The sequence below is a fragment of the Lepisma saccharinum genome, chromosome 16, assembly GCF_977018435.1.
Source record: "Lepisma saccharinum chromosome 16, izLepSacc3.1, whole genome shotgun sequence".
Classification (NCBI taxonomy): Eukaryota; Metazoa; Arthropoda; class Insecta; order Zygentoma; family Lepismatidae; genus Lepisma; species Lepisma saccharinum.
In genome coordinates, this window is record NC_139244.1 from 23,361,400 (window position 1) to 23,371,694 (window position 10,295).

Consider the following 10,295-nt stretch of genomic DNA (forward strand, 5'->3'; position numbering starts at 1 on the left):
TTGACACATTTTCCTTGAATTAGAGGAAAATTTACATTCATATTTAAAAAACCTAGATTAGGGCATTGAAGACACCGGTGTTTGATGTATGGTTGTGAAAGATGGTGTCTAACAAGCAGTAGAAAACAAAGATATTTCAGAAAAAAATATTACGTGGAATTCATAGTCCAGTAAATAAAAATGGCCACTGAAGATGCAGCTCAACATGGAAGTAAAAGTTACTTGTAAAACACATTTGCAAATTACAGTTACAACAAGTCGCGAAGCTGCCTTACCACGCTCATTGTTATTTCACTAACAACAAACATTTCCCTAAGTAAGTAGTTAGTTTCTACGCTGGCACACCCATGGAACAATCATCAACATGATTACAAGCCATAGCTCCTAGCTCCGTTTCATTTCATAACTATTTTCATTATTATTTCTTGTCGAGCACCCTAATATATGTACTGATCAGAAATGGAGTGAATCGCTAAATGTGTGACACTGTCGTGAACAGCTGTTAGTGGCAACACTTGCCTTGAAAATGAAAAATCATTAAGGCATGATGGACTTTTGCTCACACAAATCATTCTCTAAAATACAAAGTGGCTGATACCGTAAGGAATCCATTGTAGAAATATATATACAACATTCTTGTCTCTTCAGTGTACTAAAACTCACTTGTTAAGAAAATAACTTGTCCTGAAACAAATGGTCGAAATGCAAATTTTTGTACTTGTTCACGATGATGCATACGTAAGGTACAGAGTAATAAATACTACTATTATGTACAATGGCTCATTGAAAGTAAGGAACTTTCAAAATCTGGAAAAACATTTTTTATTTATTTATTTATTTATGTTTTTTTGCATCCCGATGGAGTTATTACAGATGTATATACATTATACCGGTATATTGTACTTTCGTGTGCGTGTGATTAAATTATACAATTTAATTCTGTTGAGAATTAAAGTAACTTCGTAAAAGTTCTTCTCTATAAACTACATAGTAACGCATTATAAATTACTCAATAGAGCAGTAAAGGAAAAACTTAACTAATGGTACAATACAATGGGCTACTGTCAGTTTTTGAGGCAATAAATATACACTTTTCTGTGAATTTTACAGAAACTGTTATATAGCGAGTGTGAGAAGGTTTTTGAGGCAATAAATATACACTTTTCTGTGAATTTTGCAGAAACTGTTATATAGCGAGTGTGAGAAGTTTTTTGAGGCAATAAATATACACTTTTCTGTGAATTTTACAGAAACTGTTATATAGCGAGTGTGAGACGTTTTTGAGGCAATAAATATACACTTTGCTGTGAATTTTACAGAAACTGTTATATAGCGAGTGTGAGAAGTTTTTGAGGCAATAAATATATACTTTGCTGTGAATTTTACAGAAACTGATATATAGCGAGTGTGAGAAGTTTTTGAGGCAATAAATATACACTTTGCTGTGAATTTTACAGAAACTGTTATATAGCGAGTGTGAGAAGTTTTTGAGGCAATAAATATACACTTTGCTGTGAATTTTACAGAAACTGTTATATAGCGAGTGTGAGAAGTTTTTGAGGCAATAAATATACACTTTGCTGTGAATTTTACAGAAACTGTTATATAGCGAGTGTGAGAAGTTTTTGAGGCAATAAATATACACTTTGCTGTGAATTTTACAGAAACTGTTATATAGCGAGTGTGAGAAGTTTTTTTGAGGCAATAAATATACGCTTTGCTGTGAGTTTTACAGAAACTGTTATATAGCGAGTGTGAGAAGTTTTTAGATCTATTTATTAGCAAACGGAAAATATTATCAATTAGGGCGACAATACTTTCACGGGGTGCCACGACGTGTACTATTTTCCTATATTTTATCTTGGATCTCCGTTAGGGCATTGCGTATCGATCAACCACTATATGTGTACGTGATTAACTAAACATGCCAGAAATACAAATCAACATGGTTCGAACACAATTCAAGAACCATTTGCCATCTTATTGTTGGCATATAGCAGTTTCGGTCACCTTGAGTTTATGTTCACTTTATGCACGGATAGGTTAATTGGGACTTTAACTATAGTTTAAAGTGTGCCTCCATTGGTTATCAAAGCCTTGATTACAAGGCGACCACTCGGGGAAGCACCAAGTTTCAGTCAGTATTCATAGGCGTAGCTAGAACTTTATATTTAGGTGTGCACAAAGAAAAATATGAAGTCTTGTACCTTCTTAATAGCATATTTTGCAACACAACCACTTGGCTCTTTAACTGCACTGATGTTTGTAAAGGAATATAAATTCCCTAAATGACAGTGTTGAAAATTTCTGAATATATGTAGTAGAAAAAAATCAAATTGCATAGAAATTACACACACACAAAATGTTCATAAATGTTACAAACAAATACATCAAAATACACGTCATCTATAACAAGAGACGTCTGTCAAACGGTACAATGTTCTTAAACTCATCAATAACTTCATTTACATCAATAGACTAAGCTTTTTCCTGTTCCACAAATAGCAAGAGCAGGGCTTCCAATCTATCCTGCTTCTGAGTTGCTCTTAATTTAGTTTTAAGAGAAAGCTCTCTCACACACGTCTTGTGACAGGTATAGAAGAAAACCGCTGTAGTACAGAGTATAATTCAGTAAATATCTTCTTTCTCCAATGACATAAAAAAATCGAAAATGTATAGACACTCGTCTCATCAGCGATAATACACACGTTTGTACCAAGTAATGACATTTTCAACTTCTTACAAACTGCCGCTTATTTTCCCTCTTATTGAAATATCTGTTTTTAATTCTCTTTGATAAAGCAGCCCATTAGGGTGTGCCTAGGCACACCCGGCACACCCGGCACACCCCGTAGCTACGCCTATGTCAGTATTGTACGAGCCACCTTGGTGGCAGAGTGCGTTGAGTGGTGGCGTGCCGTCCCGGGCAAGGGCATTGTTTATTTTGACTGCATATTCGTCGAAAGGTCATTTATTGTCACGATTTGCCAAAGGTAACAGAAAAGCTGTGTAAAATAAGGTCAAATACAAAATAATGTAGGCATTTATCAAAAGTAACTTTTGCAGGTACCCTACACAGTACTATATGCTTTCGTATTTTGTATTTTTACATAGTTTGCATCGATTTTCCACCTCTCCCCGCCTAGAATTAATTTCCAATATTTACGTTATTCCTGTAGGCTTTTATACTGAATTCTGATGAATAGAAGCACTAGTCATGACGTGTAAGAAAACAATTACTATTTTTTTAAAAAAAATCTGGATTTAACAATGTTAAGTAATTATCGTTGCTTTTGAAAACTAACTATAACATAAGGTTTATTTCGTAACTAAACTAGAGACAAAGTAACACTGTAGCAACTAACGAAGAGAGCGAATGAGCAGAAAAGATATTACTATGGAAATTAGACGAAGTCATAAGTAGACCTTGGATTTTAAGTTTTTAACCTATTTTTTCCTTTGCAGGTGAATAAGAAATAACAAGTTATATCGGCGTTTCACTAAAAAAAACAACTGACGAAGTTTTATAGTAAAAATAATAAATAACCCATTTTGCTTGTTAGAACCTATTTTGGGTTTATGTGCCTAAATTAAACCTTTTTATACGTTTTTATATTTTTTTAGGTTTTACAGGATTTTTATGTCTCACAGAGGTATTTACTGGGTTTGGTGTCGAAATTGTTCAATGACTGGCGTGGCGTGTTTGAAACATGTTTTCTGTCGATTTCCCTCCCTCCAATGAAACGAGTTAAAACCCAATTTATAGGATACCAATTTTAAGTACTATAGACTTTTGATGCCAAGCCTTGCCTACTAAGATAAAGTAAACTGTCATTGCCCCCTCCCCCTCTCAGTTTTGGCAGCCAATCGTCTCTACTGCCTGCACAGTCCCAAGTGCAAACTTCTGATCTGTGCGGCCTTGCTCACTCTCGTGTTAGTTTGGTCTTTTTTGGCATTCACGCCTTGCGAAGTAATGTTTCAGCATTCAAATTTGCTTTCATTGATTGAATGATTGATTTGGTGTTTTAAGTCAACTTTATGCACAGTAAGGCTAATCGGAACTGGACCTACAGTTTAAAGTGGGATCCGAACCACTATGTGCCTCCACCGGGTACCTAACCCGGAACCCCTTGATTACAATTGCACTACTGACTATATTTCTGTTGAAAGATAATTTTCAGCACATGAAATGATCCTCACAAACAAAAGGTGGAGTTTGAGCGTGGATAACGCAAAGAGATTCATGATGGTCACTAGGACCATGATAAAATTCAAGTATAATTATTTGTTTTCAAGGCGAACTTTCCAAAAATTCAATGATACAAGCAGATGTTTTCTCTATTCCAAACATACGTAAGAGGCGAATGCCAAAAGTTTTTAGCTCTGCCCACAAGAATCATCCAACTCAAACCAGACATTTACACTTTTTCAAAGTACTCTCCATGGACACGAATACACTTTTGCATCGTTTGAAACCACTTAGAGAATTGTTCATTCCAAACACTTTTGGCAATGTTGTTCACAGCCTCCAAATAAGCAGCAATCGCGTCATCATCAGATGAAAAGCGACATCCACGTAACTGTTCCTTCACTTTGGGGAACACAAAGAAATCGCACAAGGTCAGGTCCAGCGAATAGGGTGGATGTGGCAACACTCTGACTCCTTCGCGGCTCAAAAAGTCTACGGTTCTTGCAGCACTGTGGGAACTTGCATTGTCATGATGCAGCAGCAGATGACCAAGTTTTGATCTTGGGTGTTGGGCCTTCCATTTTGTGAACACATTGGGAAGGCAAACTGTTGAGTACCACTCAGAATTCACTGTACGCCGATTTTGAAGTTGAACTTTCACAACATGTCTCTTCCGTGAGAAAAAGATGCCACCATTTTCTTTCCAACACTTCGAGCTCTCTTCACTTTTGTTGGGGGTTCTTCATTCTCGAAGCACCACACTTGCGACTGCTGCTTTGTAAGTGGATCGTAATGGTAAATCCAAGTTTCGTCACCCGTGACGATGTTGTAAACATCAAGACTTGCACCTTGGTTGAATTTCTCCAACATAAATTCACACCACTCCACCCTCCCCTCTTTTTCTATTTCCGTGAGTGAATGTGGGATCCAGCGAGAACACCTTTTCCTGAGACCCAAGTGTTCATGCACAATTGTCTGTGCTGCTGTTGACCCAATGTTGAGAGTCGTTTCTATCTCCAAAAAAAAAAAAAAAAGATATGGGGATCATCTTTCACCATTTGCCTCACAGATTCGATGTTTTCGGGTGTCACTGCAGTGTTAGGCTGTCCGGCACGAGGTTCATTTTCAAGTGACACACGACCCCTTTTAAATTCTCGAAACCAATTTCCAACACTGGGTCGTGAAGGGGCAGATTCCCCTAAAGTATTCACTAAACTTTCAACGCACTGCTCTGCGGTTAAGCCTTTTTTTTTAATCGAACAAAATCATGGCACGAAAGTTACGTCTTGACAACTCCATGACTAACAACAACAATGGACGACGCGCGCTGCTTTATCGCTCTTACCTCTCACCCCACTATCACTGACTCACTCTATCCATTGTTTGCTCAAGGTCAATAAACATCAGGCTGTCAAATGCAACACATGCACAGTTGCTGCGATGTTACATTATTGCGCTGCTAAAAACTTTCGGCATGCTCCTCGTATTACCAACTCTCACTCTCCCTTCCACACGCAAAAATATTAACAATGTAAAGTGTTTGTATGATTCCAATGTACCAAAAAATTTACCTAATCAACTTCAAGATATATTATTTTGTAATAATCATCCGTCTGTCAGATAGATTGTTCTGCAAAAGACACTAACAAAGTTAACGGATTGAGAAAATTTTGTCTTCTTTTCCATGTAGCTTTCAATTTCTTCCTAAAAAAAATAAAAGCTGAACTGAGAGAAACTTGCCTCAGGGCATTTATAAACATGTATAAATTTAATGGGATTTGGATTAATAAAAGTTGCAATTTTTCACGTCTACAGAGAAAAAAATTGGAAAAGAGAAAACATCCGGTTGTACTTTTTTTCATGTTTTGCCAAAATTCGTGAATAATTTGCAGAGCCAATAATTCACGTGTAATTCCCGGAATTCAAGGAATTCCAATTGAGTAGCCACCCTGATATTGTGCAACAAATTATACATACGTAAGTATTTTTTTCATATGAACAAATAACTTATTGTAACAGCACAAGTGCAGTGTTATGGTAATTTGTAGATAATTTTGAAAATGATATACAGGTAAAGAAATGAAAATTTGTTTAGAAAATTAATATTTGGTTATTACGGTTCTTGTGAAATTTTGTTTTTTTAACGATTGTATGTATGTAATCAGTATTTTCCAGGAATTTTGTACCAAATTAAGTCTTTTTGCAACCTATTTCAGGATTTTTTGAGCCTAATTTACGGTTTTTAGAATCTGTTTTAGGATTTTTAGAACCAATTTTAGGATTTTTAGAGCCTATTTTAGGATTTTTAGAACCTATTTTAGGATTTTTAGAACCTATTTTAGGATTTTTAGAACCTATTTTGGGATTTTTAGAACCTATTTTAGGATTTTTAGAACCAATTTCAGGATTTTTAGAGCCTGTTTTAGGATTTTTAGAGCCTATTTTAGGATTTTTAGAACCAATTTTAGGATTTTTAGAACCTATTTTGGGATTTTTAGAGCCTATTTTGGGATTTTTAGAACCTATTTTAGGATTTTTAGAACCTATTTTGGGATTTTTAGAACCAATTTTAGGATTTTTAGAGCCTATTTTAGGAACCTAAAAGCACATTTTTTAGAACCTAAAAATCCGAGCTCTAGTCATAAGATACCAAAGTCCTATATGCTATTATGCACCCATATTACTTCAGAATAAAACAATAATCGAACTTCAAGTATAAATTGAATTATGACAATTCGAAAAGAACAACCTCCATTTTTTGGGCAGGGAAGCAGTACTTCCTAGAATGCCACCATTAGTTAAGGTAAACCATTAAAAACTTATTAGGGAATGAGCAACCTTGAACTTTCTTTTTGCCTATGTATCTGTTCGGATAGTTCCGCTGTGAATAACATGTCACGTAGGCTACATCTCTTCTTTTCCTGACAATTTCGTTATCTGACTAGGACGGAAATGGGTTTTCCGTGACAGGAAATACGTTGCTCCGTTTCTATACAAGTAACCAGAAATCACCACATGCACTTCGCAACTTGTTAGTTGATCGTACCGGAAAATTACAAGCCCAGAACAGCAATACAGTAGCATTTAATCAACAACTCGAGGTATCCAACTTTGAGACAAAACCCCTTTAGTAGGCGAAAAATGCTGTGATCAAATGTTTCTGTTCGAGCATTTTCCGTGAAGTTACCTAATCAAACGGAAACTGATAAAAAAAAGTAAAGTAAAGTGCTCCCCTGTGCTTTGCACCACGCCATGAAGGCGTATAGGGCGTGTGGGATTAGGGCCCCACACTTTCTTGATCTCGGCCGAGCTGGGAGTGATGTGATCAGCACCATGCCCCTGGCCGCCTTTACCGCCCAGAGTTTCCTCCAGGTACCCACTTTATACGACGCTGGGTGGGCGCCGGAGCAGCTCGAACAAGTTGAAAAAGTACCGGTTTTCCCCCGCCCGGGATCGAACCCGGGTCTCTCGCATGATAGTCGGACGCCCTAACGACTGAGATACCGCGACAATACGGAAACTGATTGGGGTCGATATTTTGAAACTACATTGATTGGTTTGCTTTATTTTACTTCGCTTCTTGTGCCACTTTTGGCTAATTTGCGAAGATGGGGATGAGTAATATGATGAAATTGATGAATGGACACTCACAAACATCCATGCCCAGGCCGGGATTCGAACCCGAGACCCCTGGCGCAGTAGCGCGATGTACTCTGCCACGGAGACCGGCTAAAAAAAACTGAATTGAAAATGGGCAAAAAAAGTAGTTTTGATTGAATGATTTAGCTTATTTTACACCTTTTCTTACACCTTTGGCTAATCGCGACAATCGAAATAAATGGTGATAAGATAGCAAGGATGAAGAAACAATCAAATGACACAACACGAGCCCCACAGAGGATTATACTGGCTGTGAATCAAGACGCCAGAGCCTCGCTAGTCTGCAAAACGCAGTCCGGTGTGTGCTACGTAGAAGGGATTTACTGACATTTAGATGTCTGGAGAGGGTCATCCCTTACACTCCGGGTAAAAAAGTGGATTGAACTGCAAGTGTTCACAATGTTGTGTGTGTGTGTGTGTAAAAATCAATAAATGTTAGCTGTTGAATAATTTCTTGCGAGAGAATTTATGTATATCCGCCCGCCATTCTGCCCCTGTGTCCCACCAAAATATTATGCAGTAGCTACTGTTCACCAGTAGCGGTAAACCAAAAATCAAACGTCGTAAACTGATGCCGTGCGACAGGAAGATAAACAGAACGTAACACTCACCAAAAAGACGTCTGATGTGTTTCGCTCCGAGCAATTTTAAATGTGGTAGATAATACTCGTTTTCGCCTGCTGCATAACAAACCGTGAGGAGGCTCGTAGGTAGGTGTCGAGGACAACTGTGAAGAACAAAGAAGATGCATCAATGTATATTCTGGATCCTCTTTACTGTAATATTTTCTTCTTGCTTCTCATTCTTAAAAGCACGTAAGTAGAGTTCTCGTATTTCAATTTGCAATTACAGAGTGCACGGTTTCTTAGTTGAATTCTTCTGGAAGTTCGTCAATGATTGTTCCGAGAATCCTCCACCAATCATGAATTTGGATTTAAATGTGCCTTCTTGTTAAATTCCCAATTTTTCAATCATTCTCTTTACGATTACGAAACTTTAGAACAAACACACAAAGGCTGTTAATTTTGAGAAAAGAGAAACAGGTCGTACTGCATGATACTCTGAAGGAATGTGACCCGAAGAATGTAAGGAGTTATTCCAAATTATAATTCTGAACTTTAGCATTTCCTCAAACTTTTTCTGCTGAAGTTTGCAGGCATTTATATTAACACGATGAGATTGGTCACATTCCATGATGATTTCAGGTTTCAATTTGAGAGGTGGTCAAATTAGAATTTTGTTCATAAAGATGTAGGAAACATATATGCTGTGTCGTGTTGGGACACGTTGCAGCTTGTTCTCAGTACTACTCCGATCCCCATACCGTTGAACTACTCAGTCACAATCAGAGAGAAAGGTACCGCAGATAATTTTGGAGGGAAGCAAATGTCGTTCCATATGAATTATTTATGGGACTTAAAGTATAGTTCGAGGATGGAAGTTTTTTCCAAGAAAGGGTAGGGCGAAAACGTTTCAAGAAGGATAGTGTGGAAAACGAACCTCTTGCTCGTGGCTCCTGAGAACGTTACAATAATTGATCATGTTTTTCAATCGGTATACTGTATTGTAGTTCCTCAGCAATCCAAAACCTATAAACTTACAAGTAACACTACTCAACAAAACAAAGCGAGCAATCCATTCAAACGAAGGAAACGACAAAATCCTGTTTGTTTCCTCCACGACAATGCACATCCTCACACCGCAATAGAAATATTGGTATCGTTAAGATAATTGAAGTGGGATGTTTTCCTGCGATCGGTCGCGGATGAGCGCCGCGTTCACTTTAAATTTTAATCAAATGCCATTTTAACAGTATTTAAAATATTAGCCTGTGGTGCTCTCTAGCTGACTTTTAGAGTTTCACGAGCGACATGATCAAATTTTTGAGATGACGTAAACGACATTATTAGAGAGACCAACCATTGTTGTGGAAATAGTGTTGTCAGAGTGAGCGCAGAGCTCACCGCAACCGATTACATTATATACGTACATTTTCATTTACATTTGTGCATTATTTAGTCAATAGGTCTATCCTGTTTCTAGTGAGTTTTCGTACCTATATGTTCTTGTCGTGTTAATAGAAAATTCGAAAAGTGTCGCAGTGATTTTATATCATATCAGATTTCTGGAGATCAGATGAAACTACTTCAGAGGAACATGTGCTTTTTGTTAACGCTAGGACTTGTTGGCTTTAACGATGTACACTATGCTGTTTGAAAACAAATAAACATTTTGAAACAAAAATGTAATGAATAAGAAGGATTATAATAAACAGATCATTACAAGTACAATTTTTTTTTTTTTTTTTTTTTTTATACGGTGAAATATGCCTGAAAAGCAAGGGTGAGTGCCGCGCTCACCTGCGACCAGCGACGTGACTACAGCGAGCGCGACCGATCGCGGGTTAATTCTCAATATACGTATAATTTGCATGGACTGTTGAAAA